A 24,946-nucleotide genomic window follows, 5' to 3' on the forward strand; every position below is an offset into this window, starting at 1 on the left:
ATGAAGCATTTCGAAAATTTGCTTTTGAATAGGAAGTTTGCGTCAAAGTCAATATTCCTGGGTATTGAGACTGAAATATAATAGCAAATGTCGGTTAATATATAGTTTTATTGAGAAGACAATTAGCACGTTCCAAAGGGACCCATGAAGTATTTGATTCTCCATTTGACTGATTATTTTATGGTGTATCTGTACATACCGCCAACTTACCCCGGGGTCGGGGTAAGTTGGCGGGTTTTCCGCGTCACATATTTTTGTCTCTAAAAATGGAGACAATGCATCAAACATTTCAATAAAATTCAGAGATGTTGCCAACAGTCTGCCCTTCCATGCCACGTGTTCTGTTTTGAAAAATCTAGCAACATCAAAGCGGTAAGAAATGAGAACTGAAAACACCGCCCACTAGCCCCGGTCTCCCCTAGTATAGAAAATTTGTCCTTTTCACGGGACATACCGAACTTGTCAGAATGATATTTCAAAAGTAATATTAATGAACTGGCTTTAACTCCACAAACAACCAGCAATAATGTTCAAGATATCAAAGATGAAGACTTTGTGTCTTCAGCAAAGTTGTTGGCAAAAGCTTGCTTTACAAATTTGCCGAGGACATAATTTTAATATATGCACTTGCAAGAAAGTTGGTATATATCTCACTTTTAGATAGATTAATCATCAAAATAACAACACCACAGGAAAGAACTTGTAATGTTCACAAATTTCTCCGAAGACATCATTGACCCAAATCTAACGATTTAGTCATACTTAATAGATCCCATGAGTTTGGCTTACAGCGGAATTAGAGCGACGAACAGCGAGTAAGGGTTTCGGGTGAGTAATCACCATCGGGAAACTCGCCGCCGGAGTAAGCTAGATCCACCACCGGGGACTAGTCGATTAGACTACGACAGAGTGCCGAGTATGGGTCATCGTGGCGCCAGCGAACCAGACGGCACGTTCAACCTGCAATCGCCGGACTGACGCTGACACCCTACCGGTTAGCTCGATGGAAATATTGCGAAATACAAAGGAGAATCGGTATTGGGAAAGCTTCTTTCGCCGGTGAACTCTCATTCGACGTACGCTGGATTCACCGCCGCACAGTGCTCCCAAAACTGAAAAAGACGGTAAAAAATATTTCCTGAGTTTCAGAAAAGTTTTCATGTTTTCAATGTCTTCAGAAAAATTTCTCAAAAAACATATTTTTGCTCGGAATCTTGTAGAGCAATTTATTTTGAACAACTTTGGTGAACGTGTGCGCTACCTATAATTTTTTTTCTTCTAGACCTTGATTTTTTTCTGTTTTGATATATTCCAGAAAGTTTTAGATAACGGCAAAACATAACTTTTCTGAAGACTCTAATAATATATGACATGTGCTTCGGGATACAAATCGATTTTTCTCTAAAAATAGCTCTTTTTGCCTTTCTCATATAGAAAGGTTATGCAATCGCTCCAAACATCGACTTTTTAACCCAGGTCCTGAGGGCCGATTCACATATACCATTCGACTCAGTTCGTCGAGATCGGAAAATGTCTGTGTGTGTATCTGTGTATGCGGAAAAAATGTCACCTCTGTTTCTCAGAGATGGCTGAACCGATTTGCACAAAATTAGTCTCAAATGAAAGGTACAACCTTCCCATCGGCTGCTATTGAATTTTTTTTGATCGGAATTCCGGTTCCGGAGTTTCGGGTTGAAGAGTGCGGTCACACAGCAAATTCCCATATAAACTGGTACCACCATGATATCCAAATGATGCAATACATATTAAAATGTATGCAACATTACTTGTATTTGCGGGTCTAGATTAATAATGGCCAATTGAAGTAGTTTTGACCACATTGGCCACCTATGACGGTTCTTGATGCCCTCGGGGAACTTGCCAAATTCCTAAGTTAATATCCCGTCTATTTCTCAACGAACTCTTCATCGATTTGAACAAACATGATTTCAAATGAAAGAAATAACACTGCCATTATCTGCTATTAAATTTTATGCCGATCTGACTATAGGTTCCGGAGTTAAACACAGTAATTTCCCATATAAACCGTTACGACTGGAATATCTCAGAGGTTCAAAATCTACTGAAATGGACAAAAAATAACTCTGATTTGCAGATCTAGATCACTGATGGCCAATTAAAGATTCTTTGAAGTTATTGTCCACTATCGACAATTCCGTAAGTCCCGGGTCTCGGGTATATTCCAGAATTAAAATCATATCGTTTATTCGGTGATGACTGAACCGATTTTCATAAACCAAGAATCAAATGGAAGGTATACAATGCGGTTGGCTACACCTCCGATAAACCCTTCCCCACCATTCTTTCGAAGTCTTGTTGCCCACATTGCCCAACGTAAAATGTTCCGGCAGTATCGATACAAAATGTCCATCGTTCAAAATTACTAAACTCACATTAGTTTCTCGGAAATGGTCCGGCCGATTTTTATGAAATTAGTCTCAAATGAAAAGGATATTATCCCCATAGTTTTCCATGAAATTTCGTAGGAATCGGATTGATGGTTCCAGAAATATAGATTGAATCGTTCGGTCACGTATGAAATTCCCAAATAAGCCGCAACAATTTTTTTTTCTAAACTTTTTCTTTTTTGAAATATCAAAAATCAATGTCATATTTTTTATGTCAAATGTCTTGAAACGTTGAGTTTTGATGTATCATCGAAAAAAAATGTTACTAGGATTCCGAAAGGACTTAATTTTTTGCACTTTTCTGCATTCTCATATAGAAAGGTTATGCAATCGCTCTAAACTATCGACCTTTTAACCAAAACCCGGAGAGCCGAATCTCATATACCATTCGACTCAGTTCGATGAGATCGGAAAATGTCTGTGTGTATGTATGTATGTATGTATGTATGTTTGCGTTTATGTGCAAAAAATGTCACCACTGTTTCTCAGATATGGCTGAACAAACTTAATCTGAAATGAATGGTACAACCCTTCAGTCAGCTACTACCATTTTGCCTTTCTCATATAGAAAGGTTATGCAATCACTCTAAAAATCGTCAACCTAATCCCGGCCCGGAGGGTCGGGAGTCATGTACCGTTCGACTCAGCTCGTCGAGATCGGAAAATGAGATGGCTGGACCGATTTGCACAATTGACAACCTTCCCATCGGCTGCTATTGAATTTTTTGTTGATTGGACTTCTGGTTCCGGAATTACGGGTTGAAGAGTGCGACCACACAGCAAATTCCCATATAAACTGAAATGAAAAATTCTCAAAGGGAGGAGAAGGGGAAAATTTCCAAATCGAATTTGTATTTTTGATGTGAAATGTCTTTAAAATGCATGAAGCTCTGGGCCTGGGTGATGAGCCTAATGGGCGCGTACTCTTGCTTGGTCGATAAGAGTGGGAGATCCGAGCGAGTGCTGGTTCATTGACCTCTGAATCTCATGACTAATAATCATTCGATCGAGTGTTTTGGCGGACGGCTGATATGAATGTTTCTACTTTCAAATGGGGGAACATGCCGGTTCGGTTGTTCGAAGACTCATTTGATCTTGAGCATAGTGATCGAGTCATTCGATTCGGATCGATGGACTGTCATCTATAAGAGATGCAGGTGGGTGTTTTTATCTCTTAAATTGCTCTGTCGCTCTGGCTCGTGAAGATGGCGAGTAACACTCGTTTATAACGAATCGGATTTCAGAAACAGAGATGACAATCTCTTATGGATGGAACCTTCTCTTAAACATACTGTTCAGCCACTAGTTAATGCTCAACTAGATCAACTTAATAAACTGAAACACGTAGTTTTTGAAGAAATCCAATCCACGTGAACCACATCACCAAACACCTAAAAGTAGTTTAGATGCATGTAATATCTATTTCTGTGTTATCTATTATCTTATCTATTCTATTATCTATTAATATCTATTTCTTTATCCCTCTCGCAGGAGGATTGACGGTATTGTAAACATCATCAAGCCACAATAGACTAAATAGAACTATCTAAATATAAGAACCCTTCGCTCTTTTTGGTTTCTATTTGCACCAAGTGTTACTACTAGAGGTTAATTAGTTCTTATGTTAATAATCCACCAATCATTATGATGCAAGATTAAAAGTAAACTTATATAAGAATCCCGCTTCAAGATGTTGATTACAATACGCCTCGATAGTGGTGTATCGAGGAGGCCGGGAGGGCTGATAGGAGCCTTTTTTCTGTTCTTTATCTTTCTTCTATTCACCCGCTCATAAACAACAATCAACTAGTAGCAAATAGATAATTGAGAAAGGATGTGCTATGTATGGTGGTTGGGTATTCAAGTATTAGTAGTGTTTGAAGTACTAATATATGTCTTTCATGTTATGATCATAACTTTAGCTGTATCTTGTACCTGTTTTATCTATTGCGTCTCTCATATATTGTCTTTTATCTCTTCTTTTCGAATCCTATACTGCCATTCTACTCTCGCCTTCAGCTGGGTCAGCAAAGATGGTGATAGCCAACATCTTAACACTCACACATTCTCAAACGCAGTCTCAAGCGGGAACCTACAAAAATGCCCTCGCGCGCGCGATTACGAATCGGTCATGTCCGGAGGTCTACCCTTGATCCCAGAAGCCTGGGTCCATGCCTTCAGCTGGACCAATTGGGCAAATACGCTCATACCTATTCGGCGGCACGTCTCATGGCGACATAACCGGGAAGCTTATCGATATAAGGGATCCCACTCTCTGCCAGAATTCTGGCCGCGCACCGAAAATTTAATATCAGACTCACGGTTCGCGCGACCATTCAAGAACACACAACACACGCATATATGTTCGAAAATCACGTTAGCGTACAAACGTTAGAACCCCTCGCGATTTTCTAAACAACCTACGCCCACCAACTCGCAAGCATGATTATACCCCGGTGATAAGGTTAACGTCTCAGCGCTCATAAACTTACCAACGCTCAAGCGTTAATCTACAAACTCCCGCGTTCGCGCCATCATGAATCGGAATTGTCCGGAAGTCTCTATCCTTGGTACCAACAGTCTAGGTCCATGTTAATTTAAAAAAAAAAATAATAAAATTGAAGAATTAAAAAAAAAATTGCTCCCATATCCACTAGACAAAACGTTCCATGGTGACATGACCGGGAACTCTAGTGATATGGGATAACTCACTCCCTGTCAGAATGTGATCCGTACACCAAACTAAATATCAGAATGACGGTCCGCGAATATATGAATGGCAGGGTTTCAAAATCGAATTTATACACGCGAAGTCACATACACGCGAGCACACGCGACAAACACGTCAACATACGAACGCTTAAGCCCTTCGTGATCATCTACGCACACCTATGCCCGCTATCGCGCAAACTTGATAACACTCCGGTAATTATGTGAACGTTTTAGTACTTTAGTACCAAGTTACGAACGCGAATCCGCAAACGCGCGCGATCATGAATCGGTCACGTCCGGAAATCTTTAGCCTTCATTCTAGTAATTTAGGTCCATACATTCAGTTGGACCAATCAAAAAAATAAAGCTCATATCCACTAGACCACACGCTCTACGGCGACATCGCCGGGAACTCGTGATATGGAAGATCTCACTTTCATTTAGCATCTGAGCCGTACACCAAATATACAGTATTAGATTCACGGTCCGCGCACGATTATCCAAAGAACACACGCGAATATGCGAAATGCACACGGTTATAAAACAGATTTTATATACGCGAGGTTACATACACGTTAGCACACGCGACATACAAACGCACACGCGATCGAACACGTTAACGTACAAATGCTCGAACCCTTCGCGATGATACATGCGATCGCGAGTCCCTACGTCCGCACATACCTGAACCGTACAATGAATATCACATTCAGAATCACGGCCCGCTACAATTGGCCTAATGCAGTGTTTTATTGGGCGACATTGCCTGTCTCGTCTGCAAATTGTAGTATGTGATTCTGACGGGGAGCCCTTCCGAGAACCTAGCTCTACAGCTCCAGTAGGACAACTCTCGAAAAATAAAAATCAGGATTGCGAAAATCGGTCAGTCAGTTTCTGAAAAACTGTTGTACAATTTGTTCAGTAACTTTGTAAAAATCGAGATGCTATTACCCAAATCATGAATAAGATGAATTCACCCAGTTTTTTTACGCGGGGGATACGCACCGCGTGAAAAAAAAACGCGTTAAATGGAAACACAGTGGTAATTGGAAAATCCGCGTAAAAAAACGCGGTAATTCGAAAATCCGCGTAAAAAAACTCATCAAAGGCTTATATTTTTGGAAGTTTTTTTGTACAGATTTCGCAATTAACTCGTTTTTTGCAAAATTATTCTAAGTCCTTTTGAATGCAAAAGACTAAGACCTTTTCGTGAAACAATTCTAAGTCCTTTTAAATGCAAAGAACTTAGAAAAATTTTGGCAGTTTTTTTGTGCGGATTTCGTTATCGCGTTAATTCTAAAATCCACGTAAAAAAAATTCTCAGCAAAAGACTTAGAATATTTTTGGAAGTTTTTTGTACAGATTTCGCAATTAACACGGTTTTTGCAAAAAATATTATAAGTTCTTTTGAATGCAAAAGACTTACTAGATTTTCGGAAAGATGGAAGAGACGGGTCTGGAAGACTCCTTATGGTACGCACCTCAACAATATGGGTATTTTCGGAATGGACTTGACAAGTACGTGCCAGAAACAGATTTTTGACGCCATTTTGTAATCCACGATGGCGACTTCCGGTTCAGCTAAATTCGATATAACCCAATAAATATGGGTATTTTCGGAATGGTCTTGAAGAGTAGGTGCCAAAAATTTCTGTTTGACACCATTTTGAAATCCAAGATGACGACTTCCAATTTAGCGAAATTCGCTATATCCCAATCAATATTGGTATTTTCGAGTAGGTGCTATAAATTTATGTTTGATGCTATTTTGAAATCCAAGTAGGCGACTTCCGGTTTAATGCAAATTCTGGCACCTACTCTTCAAGACCATTCCGAAAATACCCATATTGATTGGATTATAGCGAATTTCACTAAATCGGAAGTCGCCATCTTGGATTACAAAATGGCGTCAAAAATCTAGCAAATCCGCGTAATAAAACCTCGTAAAAAGCGCCCAAAAATTCACGTAAAAAACCTGAGTGTGTTGATTACCATTGCGCTTGAACCATCTATGCATATAACTTTTGTTTTATTGGAATAATATTTTGTGCTCAGTGAGTCATTAAAAGAGTATTTTCGTGAATGGTTTTTTTATCACGCCAAAAGTTGTGAAGATGAACTATGAAGAACTATGAGTGGAAGAAAATATTTCATTCTTCTATTCTATCATAATCAATTTTGACAACGAAAAATACTTATCTACCTCTTACAGGATAGCAAAAGAAGCAACAGAAATACTTATAAAATTGAATTCTATTGCCCCGACGTATTCAACTATGAAAACAATAAGGAGATGAATCGAAAAAAAGTTTCCTGAACTCGTTTTATCAGAAGAACTTTTCAATGAGAAATAACTAAGAATGAATCTATGCTTGAAAACAACTTTTAAACAGTTTCAAGGTATCATCATCAACAATTTCAATTTTCGATATACAATTGGTTTGTATTTCGTTGTAGACGATGAAAATATTAGATTCGAAAGTATGTTATCCTGCAAAACAGCTTCAATATTTTAAATCAGTTCCTGTGCCAAGCATCGAAACCCACCTGGGATCATTTTTGTTCCAACGTATGCCAGCATTCACGTTTCGCTTCCAGCATCGCACAGCATCAATTTTCGCGAAGAAATCACGTAATCCAATGTGACTACTGACACTGAAGATAAATATAATAATAATCGATAAGATGGCAAATTGGCAAAATGTATGTTTTCGTTGGAACAGAGAACAGATTGTTCGGAAAAGTAACATTATAGCTATGTTGTTTTCATACACACTTAGCTGATAATGGCCAGAAGTTTATAATACGGTTCGATAGAAATGCGAACATGAAGAATGACAACTGATAAATATCTCGGAAAAGATAGATTGTATCCAAGTGAATAAATTATCATATTGTACTAAATTAAACCGGGAAAATGAACTGGAAAATCTCGTACTGGTACCATTAAGTCATAGAGAAAAACTTCGCTCGTGAATTTGATGACATGAAAAAAAACATCCATGCAATTCAGTCAGTACACAGCTCACGTCCCAATGCTAGCTGGTTCTTTTGTCGACTGACTGGTAGTCAGTCGGCCGGACGCCGTAATGTTGTCTCTTCCATTACAAAACCACCAACATAACTACCACCACCACGATCATTACCGAATCGGAAAATCGCTTTCCACGTGGGTGTGTGGACTGAAATCATGTGTTGCAGCATGACGTCAATGTGTGGACCACACTCTCTATATCCTTCCAGGTTTGTCTTGTTACGATAGAACTTCGGCGTCTCCGTGTGTGTGTATGTTTGGTATTGTATTAGTATGGATGCGTTTCCTTGTGGTTGCGGGAAAAATCGATTTTTCTCGGAAAGTAATTGTTCTCGAGAGGCTATAAACGAAGGCATACAGACTGAGCTGGACTGGAGAGTTTCAGTTTGATAATATGAGTGTACTTATGTGCGGGAATTTCAACCAGGAAGATATGAATCCTGTTCTGATTAGGCGTCATCGGCGACTGAGAACGACGACGGCAACGGCGATGATGATGATGATGATTGGACACAGCTGCCATTGATTTGCACGGATGTCGGGTGGATTATATGAGGGTGGTGGGCTGGTCGAATAGCGGAAGCATTTTGTTGGTTTGAATGTGTGAATCAAATCACGATACAATAGATCTGCTCTGCAACGATGTGCTAGACCGAATGATCTCGTATTGTTATCTCTCGAGTAATGCCACTAGTTAGCAATAAAATACTATCTTGACTTATTTATTTCAACGCGCTAGTTGAAAAGCTTCTTGCTTCAATATTTGGAAAGACTTGCCTGAGGGTTAGAAACTTTGGGTTTTGAAGTAGCTTGTATCTGAATTTTACATGTACGTTGAGTGTGTCGCATTACAATTGACTAAGACAATGTAACATGGAAACAGATCGAAAAATGAACAAGTAGTATATCAAGAATGAAAATCCATTTAACTTTTTTGAAGGGAGGATTACGGAATTGCTGATTATCACAATCTATAGTCCGTCGTTAGACATAAATGCTCTTAATGTAGGGACCCTGTATAATCCGTTGATAGCGCAATTGAAGTACAGTTTCATAATCTTCATACGCTACTATTCCGAAAGCAAAACATAAAATTCGCTATATCTGAACACACACAATTTTTAACAGGATACCAGTGTTTTTTACATGGTGATAGTTTCGAAGCCACTAGCCTGGAAACCCGGATAATCAAACATTATCATGCATCTACTATTAACTTTTCCCAAAAAACGCACTTTATCATATCTCCTGGAAGAAAGGAACAAAATATTCAACTCCGAAAAATACGATGATTAGTAAATGTCATGTACGCTCACCGAGTAGTTAAAAAACAAACAATGAACAGAGGGGTGGGTTTATGATGATGATGACATAAGTACCTGTGCATGATAACAGATTAAATTATTGCTGTATAGAGGACCACAAAAGGTCGGATCCATAAATTGAGACATTTATACGTAATACGAAGGGACAGCGAATCTCCTTCCAACCATAAGATCCAGCCAATTGCATACTACAACTTCCAGTACATGTTAGTGTACATACTGTGTATGTACGGATGGTGCGTCGATATTATTGCCGCTTTTCAAATAAGAACGTTTGTTAGAACTGCTTGATCCTGAACAATTCTTCAATAAGTGATAGAATTCTTAGCAGCTGACTCACGACGCGCAAGAAAGGGTGAATTCAAGATGCAGTACCTGGAAATCTTGATTACATATTTGCTCTCTTCAGCAAAGTTGTTCTTTAGGCCAAACCCGTGAACATTTCAGTTTAGAATTCTGTCGCTACATGGCGCTACCGTACATGTGAGTTTGAGGACTTCAAATTGTTTCATCTCGTTCACTTAACCTAGTTCCTAACCAAGTTCGTGTGGATAGCAAGCTGTTTGACATGGAATTCAACGACGGTAGGGGAACATGGGAAGACTTGACCAAGTGCAAAATTCTATTTTTAGCTATGGCGTCTTCTATTCGGTTCTTAATTTTTTTTTTCAGGAATATTTTTATGCTTGTTTCGAGCCCTTAAGGCAATTTTAAAAGTTTGGAATGAAAAATGCTTTCCGTACAGAAAATATTACATGATTAATAAATTTGCATTAAATGATGCAATTTTTTATCAAACTTCGTATGAACATATCTACTCGACTACTAATTACTATTAAAGTACTAATATATCATCTTATTCCTTATGAAGCAGTGAAATGATTTTAAATAAATTGGAGCATTGGAATAGTTATTACTAGAATTTGCATGACATTGAACGCAATAACTAATTTTTGGGGAGACTTGACCAAGATTTTATGGGGAGACTTACCAAGTGGCAATTAGCTGAAGAAAGATACACAATTTCCTGATATTTACTATGCTTTGGTATCTACTGTTAATGTTAATCACAGCATAAAAAAAAATCCCACCCCAAACATAAGTCTATATATTTTAGTATAAGTAAATAAAGTTGCCAGTGGTAGGACTGATTTTGTGACGTGTGAACATGCAATGTGCAGTACAGTTAATCCTTAAAAAGAAATGCATTAAAAAAAATCGAAATTTATTAAATGCAACCCTTTTTATATTTTTTACTGCTACCTAAGGAACTCGAGAATATGGAAAAAATAATTACAGTATGTTTTATGTCATTATTTTTTGTTATGATTACGATCACAGAAAAACTTTTGTAACTTTTCAAAAATTAAATTAAAAATTCTGCAAAAAATCATGACCACGCACAATAACTTTGCATCTTTATATCTCATTGACTTTTGAGGCTTTTTTAGAGATTTATGCAGGTTTAGCTGAAAACCTGGTCAAGTCTCCCCATGTTCCCCTACAGCTCCCGTGAACATCGAAATTTATAAATTTTAGAACTTGACTTTGACCACCAGACTACCTTGAGTGTCCGCGTCTTCAGCGAAGTTGTTTAGAAGGCGAATATCGTCATGATGGTGATGTGTTTGGTTCGAAACTGTCATTACGTAGCACTAGATATTAGTTTGTACATTTTTAACTGGTTTAATTTCAACTGTTGAACAGTCTACAAAGGTCGTGTCTTCATTAAAGTTGTTCATCAGGTCATGACCACGTGCATATAACCATTTTTATACTATATCATTTCATGGCGCTAGTGTTTATATGAAATACTGCATTTCAGAACTCAAATTATCTTCTTGTTATATGTACATGTAAAATTATTTATGACAATTACTGCTATTAAAACTGAATCACTAGGACATTCAAAAAATATCAAATGAATAGGAACAACTTGAAAGTGTAGTGAAAAGATCTTATATCATTTTTATTTCTTATGTTGATTATGAAGGTTACTTCTGAATTGATAAAAGCTTGTGTTCTATGTATTTATATTTTAGCTATCCTCAAATATTCTGCATCATTTCCATCGCATTTTGATCACTTTAAACTAAGCCGATCCTATGCAACTTGAAGAAGTTCGATGGGATTTCGATGGGGTGATTTAGTTGGACAGACCATATTGACCAGTATTATTTGGTGCTCGAGATCATTTACATAGCCTGATTGATTCGTGATTTTTAAAATCTGGGATATTAGAAAGAAGTTCATTATTTCACATGAACGGCACCGCTTCATGATGACAGAGTTTTTTGGACAAAACCAAATTTTTGCGCATAGGGACACAAGACCTCACATAAACTATGTTTTTTGTGTTTATTTATGTTAGGTCTTGTGTCCTTATACGCAAAAATTTGGTCTTGTCCAAAAATTTTCCTACTTGAGAATTTTGCATAGTACCAGGCGTTTGGTTCCTACACCAAAAGACAGTTTCGGTACACATTCCTCGTCGGCAAACAGAAGCACTGTGCTTACTATCGAGGCATCACTCGATATAAGCCAGTAGGGTTCGCTGTACCGACCCTTTTTGGCGAGAACCGGTACTATGGTACTGAAGCCCTCAGTACCGGTAGTACCGGTAAAGTACCGGTACTCGAATATTTTTTAAAAAATTCGAAAAAAGCTTCAAACAGAAATTGAATGCACAAACTGATGATCTCATCCTCCGATTATTGATTTGTGCTGATCAAAAAACATGTTTATTGTTTTTAATTGCTTCGGAATGGCAAGACTCATTTCACAGAAGATATTTTTCGTATAGGGCACCTTCTTTTATTTCGAAATCTAGGCCACTTTGAAATCAATAACTGCTAAGTGGTGCGACTTTCTTCGACTTGAACAGATGGTAAATGTATGAAACCCTATTAACAACAGTAAATCAAAGCGAAAATGGCAGTAAATTCGAGCAGGTTAATTGCATTTCCTCTCTTGCTTTTCTGAAAATTGGTTTCGACCTTTATGTCGTTTGCCTACTATTCTCTAATGCATATCAAGGCTCCTTGCTTTCCTGTAAACTATGGAGTTTTGCTGAATTTTGCGATCACCGATAATTACAAATGGCCCCATTTGAAGCAGTTCACCAAGTCTAAAACTGTTAGCTGCTAAATCGCTGTTCGTTCTTTTATAGATAAAGGTTTAAGAGCAAACCAAATACAGACATGACTTAGACCAGAGTCTTATTACGCGCCACCCAGTGAATAATGGAAACCAATCAGAATGTCGCTAATAAAACTTTAACTTCTAGAATTATTATGATGATGGCCCCACCTCATTCCCACACAAAGGTGTTATCTCAACGATTTATCTAGAAGGCAAATTAATATAATTAAACGTTATCTTGCAGACCGATATTTTGAAACAGATCCCCCTGCAGAGTTAACATATTTGTCATAAAAAAATGTATAGTACCGAAAATACCGGTACTGGCTTTTGTTCAGTACCGGTATTACGGTACCAAAAATGAGTCGGTATTCCCGGGATTTTCGGTACCGGTATTACCGGTACCACAACCCTATAAGCCAGTTGTTTAGTGTTCACGCAAGACGTGTGACTTTTTGGATTTTAGTGTCCAACTAGTGCTAATTTGGGTACTAGTTTAGATACATCGTCTAACTAGACACCCGGTTGGTGCTAGAATCCGAAACAGTAACCAAAACATACTTTATGTTTGATCTTGTGTCCTTTGGTTTTGTCCAAAAATTCCACTTGGGAATTCTGTCATAAACTGAATCCCAAACAATTTCTTTAAATTCTTCTAAACCTGTCGTAGTTTATGCATGAACCAAAACAATCTTTCGAAATGCATGCCACAACCTTTCATCACACCAATTTCCAAAATCTAGACATTGTAATACTTCATGCACTTCAAAATTGGTCCAATTCATTAGGCTGACTAAATTGGACCAAAGGCGAAAAATCCAGGATAGACAAATTTGGGGGCTGACATACCTCTATAAACGATACCGAAAAATATCTTTAAACATGCTGTAAGTCCACTCAAACACCACTATGCGTATTACTCACGCATATTCCACGCAAAATCGTCAGATAAACAATAAACCAACATGGAGCGGTTCGATTATCCACTGACTCGATTATCCGTACTTCGATAATTCGTGGAAAAACTACTAATCCGATCATCCGGAGACTGAATTCTTTGAACATTTTTTTTCTCTCAAACTACAACACACAAATAAGATTGCTAGCTACTATTTCTGGGAGGATCAATATTTTAAAAAAAATAACATTTTGTGCAGGAATTTCAATTATTTAGCAAATAACTTAGAATTCAATGCGATGGCCTACATAGTTTCGCTCAACACTTGGTTACAATTGACACCAGTTAGAGGTACAAGCATAGCATAGTTTGTTGCCTTGTTCGCAGTTCACCTAGGTTCGATTCGGAACCCCTCACATAGGGTTAGAGATTTTTCTCACCCAAAAAAGGTGCGAATTTAAAGCTCTATAAAAACGAAATAAACAAAAATCTAAAGTTCTGAATTTTTTATTCTCCTAAAAGGTTACTAAAAATCATAGAAATGCAGAAATTTTATTCATTCGACAAATAACAATTGAATGAATTGCAAAATTTCTTTCAATAATGGATTAAAATTCATAGTTTGTTCATTTCTAAACACTTGCGTATCATCACATCGATGATACGGAACTTTCTTCTCTCTTCTATCTTCTCTCTTCTTTCTTCTCTCTTCTTTCTTCTCTTTTCTCTTTTTTCTCTTCTCTTTTCTCTCTTCTCTTTTCTATCTTCTCTCTTCTCCCTGTTCTCTCTGTACTCTCTGTTCTCTCTTCTCTCTTCTCTATGTTCTCTCTTCTCTCTTCTCTCTTCGCTCTTCCCTCTTCTCCCTTCTCCCTTCTCCCTTCTCCCTTCTCTCTTCTCACTTCTCCATTCTCTCTACTCTCTTTCCTCTCCCCTTCTTTCTTCTTTCTTTTTTCTGCCGTCTTCGCATTTCTCCCCTTCTGTCTTCTTTCTTTTTTCTGCCGTCTTCGCATTTCTTTTTTCCTCTCTCCTCTTTTTGAGTAAATTTTACTATGCCACTCAACATTAATAATTAAATAATATTAATAAAAAATTCTACAATAAATGTGGGGTTACAGATTGTACCATCAAAATGGAATTTAAAAATGAGAATGCCTAAAATTAATAATGTTATAATAATGTGTATACACCATGTTGTGCCAAACGACAAAAAGCCTACCACGCAGTCAAAATACTGGCCGCGCCGAAAATGTGCCCAACAAGAAAACAGAATTTAAAAAAAAAATTCCCTTTATCTGATATTAGTTACCTTTCCAGTAAATACATTTCGAAGCATATTTAACCTTCTTTTCAACATTGATTGAGTTTCATTTTTGAAATTCTCATGATGTTCAAAAAAATTTCCGTCTCATTTTTACTGTATAGATTTTGTCGACTATTTTCGGTAAATTTAAGACACCCAACTACTACAAGCAGAAGGCAAAAGATTCTCTCTCAATCTTGTTCATATGAGTCCGAGTGATGTCTCATTTTGTTAATATGTGTCACACACGTTTTCGTCGTAATGCGTATCCCACATGAAAGTAGGATATGAAGTCATAAAAATTACTTAGTGCTAAATCAGTTATGGACATTGCTTTTCGACTTCGTCTCATCAAAATCCGACACTAACTTAGTGACAGGACTAAGCTAGCGCCGGATGGACACTAGCTCCAACACTATTTGTATTTCGGAGCAAACCACTAGTCCTGAGACGAAGTCGAAACGCAAAATAGTTAGCGCTGTTTTTTTTTAAATTATAGTAAAAACGTCTTGAATCTTTTCCAAAACATGGATGTTTTTAAAACATTTAAAAAGTTCCATATTGTTGCTTGATGCTTCTTGTAACTCACAAGATTGAATATGACTGTTCTATGGTCAGTTCATTGTGGAGGATCAGTCATAATTTGTTAGGATTATTCACGGGTACTGCAGGAGACGTGATGTATCATAGTGCTTATTATAAAACTCGTATCATTGATTCATCGATATCAACAATTTTTGTTTCCTTCTTTAAATCATGAGCTATTCTTTCCACATACTTAACCAATTATGTTTGTTATAACTAGAAACCAGAAAAGCCCAAGCCTTGAGATGTTACATATTCAACCAACATATGCCCAGAAAAGAAAACTTCAGAACGACAAAATTCAAAATTATGGCCAAATTCCAAACGACCACTATGTTAAATTAGTGTTTTCGTGGGTAGCCAAGTAGCAAATCAAGTTTTTTAGCACACTACACTTAGAACGCACAAGTTTTGAGAAGATCCTCAAGAGTATCATAAAACCACAATTGTTACTAGGGTATAAACATTAATATGCCAACTGTCCGTCATATCATGTCTATTCAAAATTAAGCCAAAAGACTGTACTTCTGACGCAGTTTAAAATTGTGCCACATCATTGCACAGTGGATCCACTCCATACAAAAGCTGAGCAAAACATCAAAAGTAGTTTAAACTTACTGAAAATATCATCTAAGGATAATTTTGGTGTGCTGAACTCGATTTTGATTAAATTAGGATGCTAAAATAAAAATTACACAGTCTAGGGTGGTTCCAAAAGTTTGTTTAAATTTCGCAAAAGTGAATACTTCGTAACCGAACAGAAACATTTCGATTTCCTAGGGTGGTCCTTGGTAACGATTTAGCTAGGGTGGTTCCAATTTATCGAAATCTGGTGAATAAAACATGATGTAATTTTATACATTTGTTTGTAAATCTTCAGTCCAATCTGGATACCATCGTATAAAAATCATCCCTTCATAGCTCTTTAAGAGATGATTCTCATGTACTAATTTATGAACGTATACGTTTAGAATATTTGTAAAAGATAGCGAATATTTATAAAAAATAAGGTGCTTGAGAGAATGTCTTAAATTCTTGTTTTATTGGGTTATTTATTTATAGCTGTCGCCAAAGCTATTAAAAATGACAGGTTATTTGATTTTGATGAAGATCTCGAATCATGTCCTACTATGCTCTAGTCCCATTAGCTCATACGATGCATACTGCGGCTAAGCCGCTCAATACTGAATTTACAAGCAGTGTTCAGAAAAAGAAATCCACCGGTGAATAATAAGGCAAAACTTCATAAAATCAAAAAATACCATGCGTCTCCACGGAAAAAAGCCAATTTTACAAATGATCAAATCGTCGCTGTTGTGCTATCTTATGACAAGCGCCATTTAGCACATTTCGAGAAAAACGATTTTTAAAGTTTGAGATTGAATATCTTGAAACTTATAAATGGTATAAACAATCCAAAGAAGACAATTGATGCTTCTATCTATTCTGCATTAATCTCTCAAATATTACGAAGATCGGTTGACTATGTTGCGAGTGTGTACTATGAATGTAAACAAAAGTCGCACTCACACGTGTCATAGGCGTGTATTGATGACAAAATTTGTATGACGTGTCATAATCGTGCATGGAAAATTTTCCATAGAAGAAAATCATGAATTTTTAACTTTTTTTCACATCTTTGCGTTCATATGGTCTATAAACAATCGGTGAAATGCATTTTGAAGGAAATGAGTCAGGGAATCTAGAAAAAATTGTTATTCTTGATTACAGTGTTGCCAAATATATTTTATTTCCAGCTCAAAACTAAAACTGTGTTTTTCTCACAACTCGTATAATTTTCTTTCGAAAATGTTTATGCCATTGTGTGCCTCAGACATTTTCACACATAAAACCGTCTAAAACTTCAATATAACTTGAGCCAATTCCTAGATATAGTGATTTGAAGCAAAAAACTCACAATTTCTCATCATGTTTCTAGCTATATCTAAGTAACCAAGTAGAATTTCTAAATTCTGAAAACGCCACTTTGTAGAGATTTTTCAAACAAGTAATGTGGCATATCTAACTCAGTTTACCCCAAAATGGCGTTTGTCATAAGATAGCACAACAGCGACGAAATATCAACCTTCGGTGCAAAACGGCGCAATGACACTATGAAAGCTCGATAAAATTCTACGTTAGTTGTATTAGATGAGATCCTTCCACACGCTTTTACCGATAAAAATACGGCACTCCGAATGTAAATAAATCCGCGTTAAACAACATAGTTATATTGATTTCATTGGTAACATTTTAAATAATCATTATTTCTCAAATCGAAATACACCGTTGAATTCCTGAGATGATTTTCTATTAGAAACGTGTGTATATGTGTTGTTAAATTATCATTGTAGTACCTATTTAAGCGAGATGAATTAGAATGAACAAAAACATGTTGTCACTCAAATTCTTACAGATTTCCAAGACATTGCACGGTTCGAAAAAAATGTAACACTTATACTTTTTAATGGATTGATGCAAAAATGAATGAATGCAGCTTTAGGTATGGTACATTTAGGAAAAAATATAAAAGGTATTAAAATTGCATTGTTTCTCTGAAAATACAAATGTTTGTGCCAAATGACCTGCAATGTGATCCCACTCGAAATTACGCCAAAAAACTCTTAATATACGCACAATAAGAAAATATGCCAAATAATATTAACCCTTTCATGCTCAACTTTTCTCTAAGGCATATAGGGTTCTAAAACTACACACAAAAAAAATTCTGAATTTTATTGTTGATGTAATTGCAAACATGACACAATTAAACAAGCCGTAATTCACTAATTGACGAAAAATAACTGTGTTCCGTTTAATTTTACATGAAACTTATATTTTACATGCTCAATGACATAAAATTACACTTATTACCATTCAGAACAAACGCCATACGTAAAGTAAAATTACGTGCTTTACGAAATTCAATGTCATGTAAAATTGGAATCAAACGTAAAACTAAGTCATTTTTGATGCTCGTATATGTCAGGGTTAGGAGACGTAAATTTACACGATTTTTTCTAGGTGTGTATTTTTTCTTCAAAATGGTGGGGTAAAGAAGCCTGAAAAACCTTTTTCATTCCTAGCAGTGCTGGAATATGCTCTATGTTAACGTTGTTCTCTTAGAATATTTACAAAAGATCAATAGCGTGAAAAACGTTGTCAAAGGCAGTCTAAATTGGTAAGTTTTACTAGTTTTCAATAATATTTCAAAATAACACAGATATATCAATCATTTTTCGACGAATGCTTAAATTGTCCCTGTTAGTACTGTTCTATAGAAATCCAATCAGACTAATTGCAATAAATTCAGTTATAGAGCTAATGTTTTTAACTGTTAGCGCTCAAATAAAAGGTAATAGTAACATTTATTAGTAAAAATTGTTTTTGCGCACAAATCTTGCCTAAACCAAAAGTTATAGCTGTTTAAAAACATTATTTTTTATAAAGAACATGGACATGGAGAGGTTTATCTGAAGATAAAAAAAATAATTATGCTATATTTCACCCTATTCCGACAATAAGTTAGTGTCGGTTTCTGATGAGCCGAAGCCGAAACGCAACACAGTATGAAAAAAAATTATGTCAAATGTTTGTTATGACAGATGACCTTCAGCGGAATTCAATTTCCCGAATGACTTTATGACAAATGACTCTAACCATAAGAAATATTGTTGATGTTTGAACGATTTTCATTAGGGAAAATCAAAATCTTCCCTGGAAAATGAACTCTTTTGATCGAAATTTCCGATAGAAATTTTGTTTTTGGAGCTATCGTCAATCCGGCGCTAACATAGTCCTGTCACTAAGTTAGTATCGGATTCTGAAGAGACGAAATCGAAACGCAAATTTCATAACTAATGTCCGACAAAAATTCTAATGGCGCACCTAGACACTGCGGGAGAGATACAGTAATACTCCACTCATGTCTACCGAGGATAAGAAAAAGTTTTTTGTCCACGTGGTAAATGGCCTCACAGTGCACCATGGGCCACAAATCGATTTTTTTTGGTCGAAAATCCAGAACTTATAAACCGTTAGAACTAGACTTTCAGTGTCTTTGGAACAAATTCTCTACAAAAAGTGTTCTTCATTTTAGGGAAAACAAAATTGGGGTGGTCCTCTCGATTTTTGAAATAAAAAAATTATCTCCTGAATGAAAAAAGATAGGAGAATATGAGAAATGTAGAGAAATAATTTTGAGTAACTTTGCTGAAGACGTCGAAACTCTATCTTCAACGGTTTGTATTTTACAGCAATTTACCTTGTTCCGTTTAGGGTGGCTCTTAAAAATTCAATTTTTTTAATATAACTTCTTTGAAGTTGATTTCTCGTAAATGTCGACTTCACACAAAAGTTAGCTCTTACAAATGCGCACATTTCTTCTTCAGAGGCCAACTCATTAACTTTTATATAAACAGAGTTATTGACGATTTTATGCTCAAAATTCGACATTTTCTAAGCTAAATAACTCCGAAGGTGGCAAAAAGTGGCAATCAATGTTATGACCAACTGATAGTACTTCAAAAACACTACAAAATAAGGGGTACATGGTTTGTCTCCTAGCGACTGTTCATGTGAAATGTTTGCTTATAAACTCCTTCTGTTATAGAGAATGTATGCGGAATTCATCTAAATTCGTACTTAAAATATATATTAATCATAGTCGCCGTTCTTATATACACATATCCGGATCTCCAATGCAAATCAAATTTAATGGTACTCTCGAAACATGTTATTCTAAACTTGTTTCGTGGAGTGAAATTGTACATAAAACATGTGGTTTTCGGACAACGGTTTATAAAATGAATGTTTGGAGTATTTGCATGGCATACGTTTTATTCGCATGGCAAAAAAGAAATTATTATCAACGTATTACAATATATTGAAAGCTCAGGTCAGGGGCGGCGAAACTTTTTACGCCCGAGTGGGTAGAAAGCATAGGGTGAGGGGTCCTTTAGTAATGATTTTTTCCCTTTTCGCAATGCGCACTCTTACATTACATTCACATTAAGTCACGTTATTTATGCAATTGGAATTATGGTACATCGATGTTTTCAAATGTGTGTAGTGCGAGATACATGCGTTGCACATCTAAATTTTTTTAAATGGTTCAAAATTTCGAGTGGGTAAGTACTACCCACTCGGTTATTTTCGAGTGGGTAGTACTACCCACGCTTTCCGCCGGCCCTGGCTCAGATTTACTGTAAAGGAAGCACCCTTTGTTTAGCATTAATGATTTATTTGTCTTTTATTAATTATATTACCTCCTCTGTTTCAGCTAACTGTAATTTGCTCTAATAGTTTCCCAAAATACATTTTTTTGTCTTTGGAAATTAACAAAAAAAAAATCCACGTGAATGTACGTTGGGGGATAAGCTGTTCAGCTCTCATTATTAGTATTTTTTACTATTACCAAACGGATAGATTGGCAGCCTCCTACTTCGGAGTTATTTTCCATACGCGGCAAAAAAAACTTTATCAATGATGTCAATATAAATTGCTTATTTTCGGAAGTGATTCGAGCTGTCAATTTTGGGTACTACTTTTCTGCTTCTAACAATGAGTACTTCTAATCCATTTCATAATAACTCGATGAGGTTATGTCGATGGATTAATTGATGCTAATAATGGGTCCTTTATGAATTACTTCAAGCGAGATAACCTACATATTAAAAACGGAAGTTTAGACTACTAAGGATGGTGCAAATATGCGATAATTCAACAATTTCGACTGCTCTGAAAGATTCAGGAATTCTGTCAAGTGACAGTTTTTATGTTGATTTTAGGCTTTTAGGACAGAGATTCTATCAGGATTCTTAAACTTTTCACCGAGGGAAATAATGTAAAACTGGTGTTGTATAATATAAATTTTCAGTATTTTTCATACTGGGACGATTTTCATTAATGGGTATTTTTTACGTATTTCGTTGTAAGTTTTCCACAAGAAACAATAGGTGAAACGTAACCAGGTTAACGTACAAGCTCTTTACCCATTAAGTGGGTTATTCTACTTTTATTCAAAATGGGCAGTTTTCTATGCATTAAAAGGTACTTTAATTTATCAGAGTAGAAATTGTTGAAACGCACAGAAAAAAATTTACCACTGAGAAAATCATTATATGGACGATCCATAAATGACGTAGCATTTTTTAGTGATTTTTAACATCCCCCAATTACGTAGCTTGATGGTAATTCTCCCCCCCCCTTGTCCACGAAAAATATAAAAAAATGAAAAACGGTGTTAGTTAGTCCCCTTCAAAAAAGCTACGCAGCACGACATGACCCCCTGCCCCTCTGTCGTCACACATCATCACAAAATACAATACTCCCCCTCCTCCATATAATGCTACGTCATTTATTGATGATCCCATATTAGTTTTTTAAACTAATAAGTTGGTCTCCAAAGAAAAAATAGGCACTTATCAGAACGAAATTTCAATTTTTTTGGAAAATTGACTTCAAAAGTATTTTATTGAAATACTATTTTTTTAAAGGTCAAGCTAAACCAAATAATGGAAAATGCCGTAAAATAAAAGCCTCGGACGATATTTAAGGAATTGTCAACAAAGTTACTCAAACATGATATTTTTAAATTTTCAGTATGTCTTTTTACTTCTATTGTTACTATTCAGGAGAAATTATTTTCATTCCAAAAAGCAAGAAAACCACCCTGTTTTTTACACCGAAATGAAGCGCACTTATTGTGAAGAAATTCTTTTGAAGACACTGAATGTCTAGCACTTACGGGATATAAGAACTGGATTTTCAACAAAAAATCGATTTTTGGCTCATGGAACAGAGGTAGTTTATAAGCAAACATTTCACATGATCAGTTGCTGGGAGACAAATTATGTACCCCTTATTTTGTAGTGTTTATAAAGTACTATCAGATGGTAATAACATTGATTGCCACTTTTTGCCACCTTCGGAGTTATTTAGCTTAGAAAATGTCGAATTTTGAGCATAAAATCGTCAATAACTCTGTTTATATAAAAGTTAATGAGTTGGCCTCTGAAGAGGAAATGTGCGCATTTGTAAGAGCTAACTTTTGTCTGAAGTCGACATTTACGAGAAATCAACTTCAAAGAAGTTATATTAAAAAAACTGAATTTTTAAGAGCCACCCTAAACGGAACAAGGTAAATTGCTGTAAAATAAAAACCGTTGAAGATAGAGTTTCGACGTCTTCAGCAAAGTTACTCAAAATTATTTCTCTACATTTCTCATATTCTCCTATCTTTTTTCATTCAGGAGATAATTTTTTTTTATTTCAAAAATCGAGAGGGCCACCCTAATTTTGTTTTCCCCAAAATGAAGAGCACTTATTGTAGAGAATTTGTTCCAAAGACACTGAAAGTCTAGTACTAACGGTTTATAAGTTCTGGATTTTCGACCAAAAAAATCGATTTGAGGTCCATGGTGCAGTGGTGAGAGATGTTCGAGTCCAGAAGTCGAGAATTATAAATACCCAGATTGAGAACAGGAAGTGCGAGAAAACGTTGGACAAAATGTCAATTCGAAAGGTGGGCGTACCTATAATGAGATTTAAGGAATGTTTGTTAAAAAGTTTCAGTTTCATATAATTCCAAAAATACGCTCCTTTTAATGGTCAAAATTTGAGCACCTGATTTTGAAATACTAATTTTGGCTTCCACTGAATAGTTTTTGGTTTCGTTCATTACCGAGAAAAATCACGATTCCACATACTTAGTTGCGTTTCGGCTTCGCCTCATCAGAAACCGACACTAACTTATTAGCATAGTGCTTTCGCATAGGCCTGCTAAGCCAAGACAAGTTTCGGCTTCACTGTGTCTCATCTGCATAAACAGAACTTCTGCTCGAACGGGACATCACGTTTGATCAGTCGTTCGATTGAAACACAAAGTGTGTTCTAGTTTTAAGGGATTTGCGTCAAGCCGGCGCTAATCTATTCCGACAATAAGTTAGTCTCGGTTTCTGATGAGGCGAAGCCGAAACGCAACTAAGTATGAAATAAGGATTTATGGCCTCCTGTACAAAGACTGGTTTTTACCAACAAATTTTCACCCTAGTGAGAAATTTTGGTTTTTACCAAATTTTCCTCCTTAGGGTGAAATATAGCATAGTGCACGATTCCACAGTTTTATTACAATAAATTTAGTCATTTTCTTGCACTTGTCCATCATTTTGATCAAATCACATTCAAATTAGAAAGAAATTGAACATTTTTACTGTGCAATAAGCAGTTGATTGCTTTTCCAAATGAATACTACTTTAAATTGCAATGAGTTAGCTGGACGAATTATTGCAATAAGCTATGAGGTGTACATTAATAAGGGAATATGTTTGGAATTATTTTAAATTAAAAGTTGCTGGCAAGCTTTTTACAAACTTCATCTATGTCAAATAAACATTTGAAATTGATTTTATATCTTCACTTTGCAAAGGTCTTCTAAACATTCGAACTGTCAAACACCATATGCCACCAATTTATCGACTCCTACTACCTTTCTACAGTTAATCACAACCTACTATAAATCTTGCGACAGCTTCCCGAACACACAATCAGAAACAACATTGCAGATCCTTCCCCCACAGGTAACGCAGACGCCACAGTTCTCAGCACCGTGCCGAACCCTACGTAACGGTACCATTAAACTTTATGTAGAAAGCCAACATTTTATTGCACAATGTTTTATTAGCATAACTCTGTGTTTGCAACTGGGAACCGGGGGACATCTGCTGTTTCTGCTGGCAATGTACCCAAGCACTCGCTGCCGTAGGTACTTTCGCAATGATAACAACGTCCTATCGGACGGCGGTGGGTTGCTAATGTTAGTGGACATCCTTTTCAACCGCCGCTTCCGCAGTATTGGTGTGTTCGATAGCACACACATCAGTCTATGTATTTGTGAAATGACAATAATAGGATCATGACAAGGGGAAGCTTTTTTTCCGCGTGTACAAACCACGCCTGAGTTTGTACACAAAAGTGGCAATCAGCAGTTTTCCTGCTACTGCTGCTGCTGGAGCTCTCGGTAGGAGGTTGGGGCAGAATAGGGGGTAAAGTAGGAAATTAAGATTGTGTGAGTTTTTCTTCGTTGACGTCGTCGTCGTCGCTATTGTCGATGGGTTTTCACTTCGTGTTCTGCCCGGTGAAGACGATTCTTCAACTCCTCGGCATATCATTGTGCTAAAATGTGTTTGGGAGTCGCTCATCGGCCAACGTAATTGATTGTGTTATACTTCTTAGAATCACTTTTTTTCTCAAGAGGTTTTTATGATACTGCAAAAGTGCTGGGCTAGATGCGGTTCTATGATGAGTAAACGATCCATAAACTGAAAGACGTTGACAAAATTGTGCCAATTTCTGCATTCGATAAGACGAATAAATTGATTTTCAAGTTAGTATTTCTTTTTATCTGAGTATCCTAGCAATCGAATGATAATTAATTGCTACTTAAAAGTACGATAAAATTCTACCGATTATATCTGTCCTCATTTCGATCCCAATTCTGTCAAACTCATTATTAACACTTTA

The 24,946-nt window shown here is 36.5% G+C and overlaps 1 protein-coding gene across 6 annotated transcripts in view; it reads left to right on the forward strand.

The window, feature by feature from the left end:
• LOC131678825 (stress-activated protein kinase JNK) overlaps positions 1–24,946 on the forward strand; it is a 324,602-nt gene that overhangs the window by 10,284 nt on the left and 289,372 nt on the right. For 2 of the 6 annotated variants that reach the window (XM_058959191.1, XM_058959186.1), the window contains exon 1: positions 24,667–24,809. The exons of the other annotated variants lie outside the window; for them this stretch is intronic. The gene's annotated coding sequence lies outside the window, so the exon portion shown is untranslated. Of the gene's footprint in view, positions 1–24,666; positions 24,810–24,946 lie in introns of those variants that run through there. 6 annotated transcript variants of the gene reach the window in all.

This window comes from Topomyia yanbarensis, chromosome 2, assembly GCF_030247195.1.
Source record: "Topomyia yanbarensis strain Yona2022 chromosome 2, ASM3024719v1, whole genome shotgun sequence".
Classification (NCBI taxonomy): Eukaryota; Metazoa; Arthropoda; class Insecta; order Diptera; family Culicidae; genus Topomyia; species Topomyia yanbarensis.